This window comes from Pongo abelii, chromosome 1 (assembly GCF_028885655.2).
Source record: "Pongo abelii isolate AG06213 chromosome 1, NHGRI_mPonAbe1-v2.0_pri, whole genome shotgun sequence".
NCBI classification, from domain to species: Eukaryota; Metazoa; Chordata; class Mammalia; order Primates; family Hominidae; genus Pongo; species Pongo abelii.
The window spans coordinates 94,229,073-94,242,899 of record NC_071985.2 but is presented as its reverse complement, the minus strand read 5'-3'; positions in this window follow the sequence as shown (position 1 = coordinate 94,242,899).

The following is a 13,827-nucleotide window of genomic DNA, read 5'->3' as shown; positions in this document are numbered from 1 at the left end:
GAAAGGGGTTGGGTGCGGTGGCTCACACCTGTAATCCCAGCACTTTGGGAGGCTGAGGCAGGCAGATCACTTGAGGTTAGGAGTTACAGACAAGCCTGGCCAACAGGGTGAAACCCTGTCTCTACTAAAAAATACCAAAATTATCCAGGCGTGGTGGCATGCTCTTGTAGTCCCAGCTACTCTGGAGGCTAAGGACTAAGGCAGGAAAATCGCTTGAACCCAGGAGGGAGAGGCTGCAGTGAGCTGAGATTGTGCCACTGCACTCCTGCCTGGGCGACAGAGCGAGACTCCCTCTCAAAAAAAAAAAAAAAAAAAAGAAAGTCTGGAAAGCCATTGTCAGCTTCCAGATAGCAATGAGACACACATAAGATAGTAGAAACACTACAGGCAAAACATTTTGTTGTGGAGGGAGAATGAAAGTTGAGAGGACTGATGCTACCCAACTTCAAGACTTAATATAAAGCTACACTAATCAAGACAGTGTGGTACTGGTGAAAGAACAGACATATACCAATGGAACAGAATAGACAGCTCTTGAAAAAATTCACACAAATATAGTCAACTGATCTTTGACAAAGGAGCAAAGACAATCCAAAGGAGAAGGGATAGTCTTTTCAACAAATAGTATTGGAACAATTGGACATCACATGCAAAAAAATTAGACCCCGCCTACACCTTTCCCAAAAAGTCATGCTCACTGAAAAGGCCTTGAAACAGTGATTAACTTGGTAGCAACAATACCCCTAGCACCCAGATTATAGTCACTAAATACCACTTTTTTCAAGAAAGGAAGGAAGGATCCTGAAGAAATGACTGTTTTCAGGTCTCACGCAGGAAAAAAAATACAAGATAAGCCTAGAATATCTTACCCTATTTGGTAGAAAGAGGCTATCAAATCTTGCTAGAATTGCGTAAAAAACAAAACAAAACAAAACAAAACAAAAAAACACTCTCAGGAGTCAGTCTGATTAGAGACATACTTTAAAAACATTTAGGTGAAAGTAAATGGATGGAAAAAGATATAGTAGGCCAAGGGTAATCAGAGGATGATGGAATGGCTATATTAATATCAGAGAATGTAAAGTAAACTTTAAGACAAACTGTACTGTCACAAATAGAGACATTTCATAATGATAAAAAGGTTAGAATAAACTGTTACATTCATGCAATTGAACACTACTTAGCAATAAAATAGAACAAACTACTCATAAATGCAACAGTGTGAAAATATCTCAAAAGCATTACATTGAGTGAAAGGAGTATTACACAAAAGAATACACATTGACCCGGCGCAAACTGGCCAGGCGCAAATTGGCCAGGCACGGTGGCTCATGCCTATAATCCCAGCACTTTGGGAGGCTGAGGTGGGTGGATCACCTGAGGTCAGGAGTTCGAGACCAGCCTGGCTAACATGGTGAAACCCCGTCCCTACTAAAAATACAAAAATTAGCTGGGTGTGATGGCAGGTGCCCGTAATCCCAGCTGCTCAGGAGGCTGAGGCAAGAGAATTGCTTGAACCCAGGAGGCAGAGGTTGCAGAGAGCCGAGATTGTGCCATTGCATTCCAGCCTGGGGGACAAGAGCGAGACTTCATCTCAAAAAAAAAAAAAAAAAAAAAGAATACACATTGTACCATCCATTTATTTGAAGCTCTAGTCCAGGCAATATTAATATATGGTAGATAAAACTAAAAATAGTGGTTGCCACTGTGGGAGGAGTGGGAATAGGGATTGACAGAAGGGGCATAGGAAACTATCGGTTGATGGTTTTATATTTTGATATGGTGGCTTGGGTTACACAAGTTCATGCATTTATCAAAATTCATCAAACGGTACCCTTAAGATTTGTGCATTTCACTGGATATACATTTATTTTTGAGACAAGGTCTCACTCTGTCACCCAGGCTGGAGCACAGTGGTGCAATCTCCACTCACTGCAACGTCTGCTTCCCGGGTTCAAGCAATTCTCATGCCTCAGCCACCTGAGTAGCTGGGATTACAGGTGCCCTCCACCATGCCTAATTTTTATATTTTCAGTAGAGACAAGTTTTGCCATGTTGGCCAGGCAAGTCGTGAACTCCTGGCCTCATGTGATCCGCCTGCCTCAGCCTCCCAAAGTGTTGGGATTACAGATGTGAGCCACTGCACCAGGCCTACTGGATATAAATTTTACCTTAAAAAACTGTAAATAAATACTGAAGTGTACTTAATGCTACGCATACAGAAGGTTTTAGGGGTGAAGTATACTGATGTCTGCAATTCACTCTGAAATGCATACAAAAATAAAATGGATTAATGGATAGATGTATAGTTATGTAAAAAAGCAAGTAGAATAAAATGTTACTGTGGAATGTAGTTAGTGGATATCTACGGGTTTCCACTGGGAAAAGTTATTTCAACTTTTACGTATGTTTGAAAATATTTGTAATAAAATGTTGAAAAAGTGTTGAAAATAAGAGTCCTTATGTTTGGAGATAGATACAGAAACATACACAGATGATGTCAGGGGTTTGCCTTAAAATAACCCAGGTGGAGGGGATTGGGTTGGGATGTGGGTGAAATAAAATTGGTCATATACGGTTAATTTTCTGAGTGATAGGTATATTGGGTTCATTACACTATTCTCTATTTTGTGTATATTTGAAATTTTTCATAATACAAAGTTTTTTTTTTTTTAATTGCAGATATTTAAAAAGTTTACAACCATGCAGAAGGTATAAAATAAAAAAGCGGCCGGGGGTGGTGGCTCATGCCTTTAATCCCAGCACTTTGGGAGGCCGAGGTGGGCAGATCATGAGGTCAAGAGATCGAGACCATCCTGGCCAACATGGTGAAACCCTGTCTCTACTAAAAATACAAAAATTAGCTGGGCGTGGTGGCGCACGCCTGTAGTTCCAGCTACTTGGGGGGCTGAGGCAGGAGAATTGCTTGAACCCAGGTAGCGGAGGTTGCAGTGAGCCAAGATCATGCCACTGCACTCCAGCCTGGCAACAGAGCAAGACCCCATCTCAATAAATAAATAAAGCAAAAGAGCAAAAGTCTCCCCCAGGACCCTAGGCCCTCCCTACAAAGAAAACCACTGTTGACCACTTTCTGCATATTCCAGAAGACAATGTATCTATACTAGCAGGTAGATGTGAACTGAATATATGTTTTTTTAATACTATTTTCTAATTTACACAATGGTGGTATATTAGTTTCCTATTGCTGCTATAACAAATTACCACAAACCTAGTGTCACAACACAAATTTATTCTCTCTTATAGTTCTGTAGATCCGAAGTCTGAACAGATCAGGTATCACTGCGCTAAAATCAGGAGGGCCTTTTTTGGAGGTTCTAGAGGAGACCCAGTTTCCTTCTCTTCTCCGGTTTCTATAGGCACCACTTCCTCCATTTTTAGAACCACAAAATTGCATCTCTGTGCATTCTCCTGCAGTCACATTTCCTCTTCCACTTTTAAGGACCCTTGTGATTATATTGAGCCCACCCTGGTAATACGGGATAATCTCCCATTTTAAAGTTATTTAATTGGCCACCTTAATTCCATCTGTGATCTTAATTACCCTTTACCATGTAATTTTTAATTGACGGGTTCTGCGGATTAGCACATTGTCATCTTCGGGGGGAGGGGTCATTATTCTACCTATGGTTGCAAAGGCGTGACTGATAGTAGAAGGAGATGAGATCGGAAAGGTAGTGAGGATACCAGATCATGTGTAGGGCATTGCAGGATATTTTAAAGACTTTGGCTTTTACTCTGAGTGAAATGGGAAGCTATTGGAACATTAGAGGATTGTTAAAAAAAAATAAAAAAAGTCATGTGGGCCAGGTGCAGTAGCTCACGCCTATAATCTCAGCACTTTGGAGGCCAAGGCAGGTGGATCACTTGACCCAGGAGTTTAAGACCAGCCTGGGCAACATAGCAAGACCTCGTCTCTACAAAAACAAAAATTAGCCAGGCATGGTGGCACATGCCTGTAGTCCCAGCTACTTAGGAGGCAGAGGTGGGAGAACTGCTTGAACCTGGGAGGCAGAGTTTGCAGTGAGCTGAGATCACACTGATGCATTCCAGCCTGGGCGGCAGAGTGAGACCTTGTCTCAAATAAATACATAAATAAAAAGAAATAGAAACAGGTTTTCGCTATGTTGTCCAGGCTGGTCTTGAACTCTTGGCCTCAAGTGATCCACCCATCTTGGCCTCCCAAAGTGCTAGGATTACAGGTGTGAGCCACTGCGCCCAGCCTGGACCTCTAAAAACTTCTTCAATGTGTCAGACACCTGATTCTTCTCATCTTACTAAAGTACTTGCCACTTCCTGACCATCAAGTCCAATTAGTAAGATGTCATTAATATAGTGGACTGGCATGATGTTGAGCAGAATAAGATAGCTGAATTCCCTGCAGACTATATTGGGTTAGAGAATAGGAGAGTTAACATGACCTGTGGCACAGTGATTGTGTGCTCTTGTCCTTCCCATATAAAGGCAAATTGCTCTTACTCATTCTTTTTTTTTTTTTGAGAAAGTCTTGCTCTTATCCCCCAGGCTGGAGTGCAGTGGCGTGATCTTGGCTCACTGCAACCTCTGCCTCCCGGGTTCAAATGATTCTCCTGTCTCTGCCTCCCAAGTAGCTGGGATTAAGTAGCCTGCCACCATGCCTGGCTAATTTTTTTGTATATTTTAGTAGAGATGGGGTTTCACCATGTTGGCCAAGTTGGTTTCGAACTCCTGACCGCAAGTGATCCGCCTGCCTCGATCTCCCAAAGTGCTGAGATTACAGGCGTGAGCCACTGCGCCCGGCCGCTCTTGCTCATTCTTACCAATGAGTATGGAGAACACATTTGCCAGGCCAACAGTCACATACTAGTTCCAGAAGCTGTCTAGTAAAGAGACCACATTCAGGGTAGCAGCTAAGATTGGGGTTACCATGTGGTTAAAGTTATGATGATCCTTTATCATTGACTCCAATAATTTGGCTTCTGCAGGGGTCATACAAGTGAGCTGAATACTATATGAACTTGTACGTATCCCTCACTTAGTCCCAACAAAACTACCATCCCAGTATTTGATGGTGGTGCTAATCTCTACAATTTTTCCAAAGACAGGTACTGCTTTTGATTTACTATCTTGTCCAGGGATGGGTGGGGTTGGTGGGGGGGGGGTGCAGTTTCTAGAACATCTTGGCCTTTCCTTTTTTAATTTTTAAAATTATTATTATTATTTTTGAGATAGGGTCTTGCTCTGTTGCCCAGGCTGGAGTGCAGGGGCACTATCATAGCTCACTGTGGCCTCGAACTCCTGGGCTCAAGAAATCCTCTCACCTCAGCCTCCAGAATAGCTGGGATTACAAGAGCGTGCCACCATGCCTGGCTTGGCCCTTCCTATGATAATAGCTCTTACTCCAGCTGCTAAGTATATTTTTCTGCATTATATCCTCAGCAACTGGTGATAAAACCACAGGGTGGATCCATGAACCCATTGGATACACTGTAAGGCAGATTGGGCCAGAAGTCCACTCATCACCTGGAATCCATAGCTCCCATTCTAACCAGACAACCATGAATGACATTTCAGGTCCTTTGGTATCAGCATTGGCTCAAACTTCATGTATAATAAATCCCAAAAGGTCTGGACATTCCCCACTTTGCTAATGCACAGTTATCCTAGCCAATAGATGCAGGTTCCTTTGGGGAAAGATCAAGGAAAATTTATCATAAATACTTGTGATGATGTTTGCAGGGTCTTTTCTCAGAGGAACTTAGTCTCCATTTCAATTGGTGGACTTTGGATCTGTCAAATGATGTAGATCTGGAAGGCCCGCCAAATCTGATGTAGATTTGGGAGGCCCGCCTCAGCCTCCCAAAGTGCTGGGATTATAGGCATGAGCCACCATGCCCATCCAATTTTTTGTATTTTAGTAGAGACGGGGTTTCACCATGTTGGCCAGGCTGGTCTCGAACTCCTGGCCTCAAGTGATCTGCCCACCTTGGCCTCCCAAAGTGCTGGGATTACAAGTGTGAGCCACTGCACCCGGTCTAGTTCTGGCATTTTTATCGCACCTACTGTAGTGTGTCATTGAGTCCAAGTTTCAAGGAGCCATCTCCTTGATTAGTACTGGCTCCAGGTGTCCTTGCCAGGACATTGAACCCCAAAATATATATGAGTGCTTCATGTCAATAAATTTTGCCCTATCCATCATGTTCCATAGCTTCCTGCTTATTCCAGACCCACTCTATGTGTTCTCCCAGCTCCAACTGGTTCATATTAGCCAGGTCACAGAATTTTTTTGATATGTAACGATTTCCTCCTGGAACTGCATACCTCTGCTTGTGTTGTGTTGAGGCGTAATTCTAGTTATCTCCCTGGAGATTAAAAAAAATAAGACTGAGAGAGGTGGTACTTGGTAAAGACAAGTAGTATACTTGAGATATCTTTCTTGTGTGAAGTCTTTGCAGGGTCTGTATGCAAGAGGAGGCTGCTTTCCTTTAGCAAGGGGAGAGGGTTGCTTCTGCTGGCCTGGAATGTTAAGAAGAATCTGGAGGTTCCAGATTATCAGGTTCTCATGTACCCAAATGTTTCCTCCCAGGTCTTTTGGTCTTACTCTTCCTATTAGGGTCTTTGATATAGGAGATCTATTGGCACTGTGCATTCAGTCTCCTTTGCAGTTCTGCCATGTATCAATGAGATCCGATATCTGATTTTCAGCGCAGTCTGCCTTGCAACTGAGATGAGAGTCTCCTTAGAGACTCTTGCCATATAGGCTCTCTGGATTTACAGCACACCTTGAGTTGATAGCTGGCTGACCTGAACCTATAATTTTCTTTTTTAAAAGGCTTCCAAAGCAATTAACAAAAGCCAGAAGACTCTGGCTTTTGACAGGGACCAATTGTGCTCCCCCTCCCATCCAAGGCCCCCCTTCTCCAGATCAAGCAGCCCAGTTCCTTTAACACTCTCCTGCAGTTTTCATGAAAACCTGCCTGTTTATTGCCCATCTCAGATGCAGCACTGCTGAGTCCTGAGATCCAGGTGTATTCAGTGTTTAGGAGAAATGGAATTTGGAAGGGGAGATTCAGGAAGCTGGCAGGGGTTCTCCAGGTATGCTCCAGGGAGCATCTTCTGGAAGACATCCTGTTGGGTCCTGCTCCAACACCTAGCCTGTCTCTTCCTTTCCTGGAAACATGATCTGGGATTTTTCTTTTTTCTTTTCTTTCCTTTTTTTTTGTTTTTTTTCTTTTTGAGACAAAGTTTTGCTCTTGTTGCCTGGGCTGAAGTGCAATGGCACAATCTCGGCTTGCTGCAACCTCCACCTCCCAGTTTCAAGCAATTCTCCTACCTCAGCCTCCCAAGTAGCTGGGATTACAGGCACCCGCCACCATGCCCAGATAATTTTTGTATTTTTAGTAGAGACGGGGTTTCACCATGTTGGCCAGGCTGGTCTCAAACTCCTGACCTCAGGTGATCCATCCTCCTCAGCCCCGCAAAGTGCTGGGATTATAGGCATGAGCCACTGCGCCTGGCCTTTTTTTGTTTTTTTGGTTTTTTGAGACGGAGTCTCGCTCTGTCACCCAGGCTGGAGTGCAGTGGCATGATCTTGGCTCACTGCAAGCTCTGCCTCCTGGGTTCACGCCATTCTGCTGCCTCAGCCACCCAAACAGCTGGGACCACAGGCACCTGCCACCACGCCCAGCTAATTTTTTTGTATTTTTAGTAGAGACGGGGTTTCACCGTGTTAGCCAGGATGGTCTCAATCTCCTGACCTCGTGATCTGCCCGCCGCAGCCTCCCAAAGTGCTGGGATTACAGGTGTGAGCCACTGCGCCCGGCACCCCCCCCTTTTTTTTAAGCTTATGGATCTCAGGCGATGGGATTTTTCTTTTCTTTCTTTCTTTCTTTCTTTCTTTCTTTCTTTCTTTCTTTCTTTCTTTCTTTCTTTCTTTCTTTCTTTTTCTTTCTTTCTTTCTTTCTTTCTTTCCTTCTTTCCTTCCTTCCTTCTTTCTTTCTCTCTTTCCTTTCTTTCTTTCTTTTTGACAGAGTCTTGCTCTGTCGCCCAGGCTGGCGTGAAGTGGTGTGATCTTGGCTCACTGCAACCTCTGCCTCCTGGATTCAAGTGATTCTCCTGCCTCAGCCTCGCAAGTAGCTGGGATTACAGGTGTGTGCCACCATGCCCGGCTAAATTTTGTATTTTTTAGTAGAGATGGGGTTTCACCATGTTGGCCAGGCCGGTCTTGAACTCCTGACCTCATGATCTGCCCGCCTCAGCCTCCCAAAGTGCTGGGATTACAGGTGTTAGCCACCATGCCCTGCTGTAGTTTTCATCTTCTAACATTTGTGAACCACTTGGTAGGAGTTTGGTGTAAAGTCAAATCACCAGTTTCAAGTAGTAACACATTTTAAAACAATACAATTTTTTTAAAGTTTCACAATAGTGAAAAAAAAATTAGTGTTTTCCCCCCCGTTCTTGACAGTTTTTTTTCCATTGCTGTATGCACAGAACAGTGCCTGTCACATAGCTGTCACTCTAAGTATTTGCTACCTATTTGACTAATAAAATTAAATACATACATATTTGAGACAGTGTCTCACTCTGTCCCCCAGGCTGGAGTGCAGTGGTGCGTTCATAGCTCACTTCAGCCTCAGTCTCCTGGGCTCAAGTGATCCTCCAGCCTCAGCCTCCCGAGTAGCTGGGACTAAAGGCATGCGCCACTATGCTCGGCTAATTTTTTTCATTTTTTTAATAGAGATGGGATCTCCCTATGTTGCCCAGGCTGGTCTTAAACTCTTGGCCTCAAGTGATCCTCCCAACTTGGCCTCCCACAGTGTGGGGTTACAGGCATGAGCCACCTTGCTTGCCCAAAATTAAATATCGAAATAGATAAATACTTATTGAATGGATAAGTGGGAATGATAATATTGTTTACAAATTAATCCGGCTGAGAAGAAAGGCAGGTGAAGAGAAAACAGCCAGGGAGCACAGCCCAGCCTAGAGGGTGGGGGGCACCCCTTCCCGTCGGCCACCAGGAGAGTTGGAGAGGGAGGACGTACCCTTCCCCACCCTGATCCCTCCCCTAGCTCACATGCTGTGGGCTGAGCTGCGGCCGCTGGTCCCTGCTCTCAATACCTGAATGAACTATTTGGCTGAAAGCCTAGGGTGAGGTGTTCGGGGGACGGAGAGCAGGGCGTGGACTTCGCTCCGCCGCTAGGTGGCGGGCTGGCTCAGGACAGGTGAACCCGGCAGAGAGAGCCGGAGGGGGAGGAGCCCAGCACGGAAGGGCAGAGGGGCACCCTGCCGGTGGGAGGGGATTTGCATAGGACCCCAGCAACGTTGGGGCACACTTCCCTTGGGTGGAGTTAAGGATGCGACATCGTTCAAGGAAATATTTCATTCAGGAATTGGGAGCAGAGACCATGCTATGCCCAGTATGAGGGGAAGGGGTGAGGGGGTGGGGTGTCACCTCAAGGCACCCCCCGTCCAGAGAAAGGGGTGGAAGTATAAATCCCAGTGGGGTGCCCTGTGCTCTAATTCGGGGAGAAAATGCAGCAAGGAGTCCAAAGGCAGGGGTAGTTTCCTAAGGGAATCACATTTGAGGTGCGCCTTGCAGGCGGAGTTCTGTTTTAACAGAAGCAGCATGTGGGTAACAGCCTGAACAAGTACAGAGCCAGGAAAATGACTCTTTCAACCTGGAGGGAGGAACAGGCTGCGTTGGGGAGGGGTCTTCTCAGTTCCCCGCTGGAGATGGGCCTGCCTGCTTCTGTCAGAAGGGTTTGGTGTCTGGAGAAGCCCGAGGTATTGGGGGGTGTGGGGTTGTGTGTGGCGTGTGTCTGAATTGCAAAGAGGAGTGAAGGCTTCCAGCGACACCTTGACCACAGGCTGGCTCTCCAGCATCTGGAGGAATCAGAGGGAGAAGGGACGTTCTAAAATGATCATGGAGGGCCGGGTGTGGTGGTTCATGCCTGTAATCACAGCACTTTGGGAGGCCGAGGCAGATGGATCACTCAAGGTCAGGGGTTCGAGACCAGCCTGGCCAACATGGTGAAATAACGTCTCTACTGAAAATACAAAAAAAAAAAAAAAATTAGCTGGGTATGGTGGCAGGCACCTGTAATCCCAGCTACTTGGGAGGCTGAGGCAGGAGAATGGCTTGAATCCGGGAGGTGGAGGTTGCAGTGAGCCGAGTTCATGCCATTGCACTCCAGCTTGGGCGACAGAGCAAGACACAGTCTCTAAATAAATAAATAAATAAAATGATCATGGAAGAACTGGGGATCTGATGGTGTGGTTCTGCACCCCCCACCTGTTGCTTCATTTATGCATGTATTCTACAGATACTCCCTGAGCACCTACTTCCATCTGGCATTGTGCTGGGCACCAGATAGAGGTCAATGAGACAGGGCCCTTGCCCTTGAGGGGTTCATAGTCTACCCAAAAAGATACATAAACAATTCATTACAATACTACATAATAATAAAGTGGTAATAGCTCTTCATTGTTTATTCTGTCCTGGGTACTTGATACACAAGCTTCTTAGAGTCAACCTCGTAGTGGCATCCCCATTTTAATAAACAGAGAGATTGAGGCCCAGAGAGGTTAAGTAATTTGTTCAAGATCATCCAATTTGTTTGAGCAGAAGCAAGATTGAAATCCAGATATGTTTGACTCCAAAACTGTGCTCTTTCCACTCCACCATAAGCTCCTACTTAAGAAGTCTATACCCAGAGAGAGGGCATAGGAGTGGGTGTCTGGGGAAGGTTCCCCAAGGTGGGCAGGAGACTTGGAGAATGAGTTGGAGGAAGGTGGAAAAAGGGGATGCCAAGCCAAGGGAAATACATCAGAGGCCAAGTGCCCTGTGTTTCAGGAAGAGTGAAAAGCCTCACCTGTCCAGGGCCAGGCTGGACCCTCAGCCCTTCAATCTGGTGGTCTTCATGACAACAGGCTCACCCAGGTCTTTAGAAGTGCATTTTCCTGGAATTGGCACAGCAGAGGCATGGCCCATCTCTTTGTCTCTGACAGGTGAGCTGGCTGTTTCCCAGGCTTCCCCCTCTCCCAGATTGCTCACTCTCCGCTCAGGCTGTCTCTTCTCCCAAGAGCAGCAAGAGACTCACTTATCTTTGCAATTTCTTTCTATTTGGAAGTTAGTTTCCTCTTTAGCTGCTCATATGCATGCTTCAAGAAACAGAAATATTTTCTGAGTATTTTCAGTTGCACGGCATCTTCCTATATGGTATGTTATAAGGATCCTTTAGGAGAAGCTGTGGGAGATTTAAGCCATTGCTACTTTACTCCCAAATTCATCACTAGGATTTAAAGATTTTAAGCTCATAACTCATGTTGCCATATGTGAACTGCTCAGAAAATGTTTTCCTAGAGCACTTTTGCAGAGCCATCTTTATTACTCTCATCTGTTTGGTAAGTAGGTTTGTGAACAATAGTTTTGATAAATTCTACCAGCATTTTACCAGTTCGAAAGCACCCTTTTTTTTTTTTTCTTTTTTTTTTGAGACAGGGTCTTGATGAGTCACCTAGGTTGGAGTGCTGTCATGGTGCAACCACAGCTTACTGCAGCCTAGACCTCCCAGCTCAACTGATCCTCCCACTTCAGCCTCTCAAGTAGATGGGACCTCAGGTGCACGCCACCACACCCAGCTAACTTTTAAAAATTATTATGATTTTTAGTAGAGACAAAGTCTCATGCCCAGGATGGTTTTGAACTCCTGGGCGGCCCAAGTGATCCTTCCATCTTGGCCTCTCAAAGTGCTGTCAGCCATTGCACCTGGGCCAAAAGCACTTCTTGGCTATGTTCCATGTGATGGCAAAAAACAGAGCCACCGGTCGACTACACTATACTTTTCATTCTATTTTTTTTTTTTTTTTACATCTGATTTCATTCAGGACTAGTCGTAGTTCTCTTAGTCCATTAGCTAATTGCTAAAATATCTCCCATCACTGAAAAAAGAAAAAAATTATTTGACTCCTCATTCCCTTCCATCTACTGCCCCATTTCTCCATTCCCTGTAGAGCAGAATTCCTCAGAAGAGATGACTGAGCTCACTGTTTCCCCTTCTCTCCTCCCATTCTGTCTTGAGCCCACTTCCATGAGGCTTTTATTTCCACCAGCCCACAGCTCATGCCAAGGTGTCCAGACCCAGCACCTCATTGAATCCAGTGGGCCATTCTCAGCCCTCACTAAGTGACTGATCATCCCCTTCTTGAAATCCTTGTCTCATGTGGGCTTCCAACGCCCTCTCCTGGTTTACTTCCCATCTCACAGGCTGCTCCTTCTCCGTCTCCTTTGCTGGGCCCTCCTCTCTTCCTGATCTTTGAGTGTTGGGATCCCCCTCTTTTCCTGTCCCTCTCTCTCTACTTGCTTTCAAGCCGCCCTCACCCAGAAGCATGACTAAATGCCAGCTCCACACTGATGATGCACACATTTCTACATTTCTTTTCTTTTCTTTTCTTTTTTTCAGACACAGTCTTGCTCTGTTGCCCAGGCTGGAGTGCAGTGACGTGATCTTGGCTCACTGCAACCTCTGCCTCCCAGGTTCGAGCGACGCTCCTGCCTCAGCCCCGCTAGTAGCTGGGATTACAGGCACACGCCAGCATGCCCAGCTAATTTTTGTATTTTTAGTAGAGACGGGGTTTTGCCATGTTGGCCAGGCTGGTCTCGAACTCCTGACCTCAGGTGATCCGCTCACCTTGGCCTCCCGAAGTGCTGGGATTACAGGCACGAGCCACTGCACCCAGCCTTGATGACACCCACATTTCTATCCCTACCCTGGGCCTCTCTTCTGAACTCTGGACTGATGTATCTAATGCCTCCTGACATCTCAAATGGAAAACCCGATGGCCCCCAGACCTGCTCTTCTCTCAGTGCTCCCCAGCTTGGCACACGGTACCACCATTCTACCAGTGGCTCAGGCCAAACATCTGGGTACCATCATTGACTCCTCCGATAGTCAGCTTGGGCTGCCATAACGAAGTACAGTCCTGCTTTGTTTAATGATGAGGATACATTCTGAGAAATGTGTCATTAGGCAATTTCGTTGTTGTGTGAACATCGTAGAGTGTACTTACACAAACCTAGATGGCATGGCCTACTACACACCCAGGCTGTTGCTCCTGGGCTACAAAGCTGTACAGCATGTTACTGTACCTAATACTATAGGCAATTGTAACACAATGGTATTTGTGTATCTAAGTGTATCTAAACATAGAAAAGATACAATAACAACAATATAATATAAAAGATAAAAAATGGCACACCTGCAGGGTGCTGTGGCTTATGCCTGTAATCCCAGCACTTTGGGAGGCCGAGGTGGGCAGACTGTTGGAACCCAGGAGTTTGAGACCATCCTGGGCAACATGGCGAAACCCTGTCTTAACAAAAATTAACTGGACATGGTGGTGCACCCCTGAACACCCCTGTAGTCCCAGCTACTTGGGGGCTGAGGTGGTAGGATCACCAGAGCCCAGGAGGTCAAGGCTGCAGTGAGCCGAGATCGCACCACTACACTCCAGCCTGAGTGAGACAGGGTCTAAAAAAGAAAAAAGAAAAAAAAAACATATACCTATATAGGGCACTTACCACGAATGGAGCTTGCAGTGCTGGAAGTTGTTTTGTATGAGTCAGTGAGTAAGTGGTGTATGAATATGAAGGCCTAGAGTGTTAACACTACTATAGACTTTGTAAACACTACATTTAGGCTACACTAAATTTATTTAAAAACTTTTTTTTGTCTAACCCTACTGGAAACAAAAATTTTTTTTTTAAATTTATTTCTTTAATAATAAATTAAACTTAGCTTATGGTAACTTTTTACTTTATAGACTTAAATA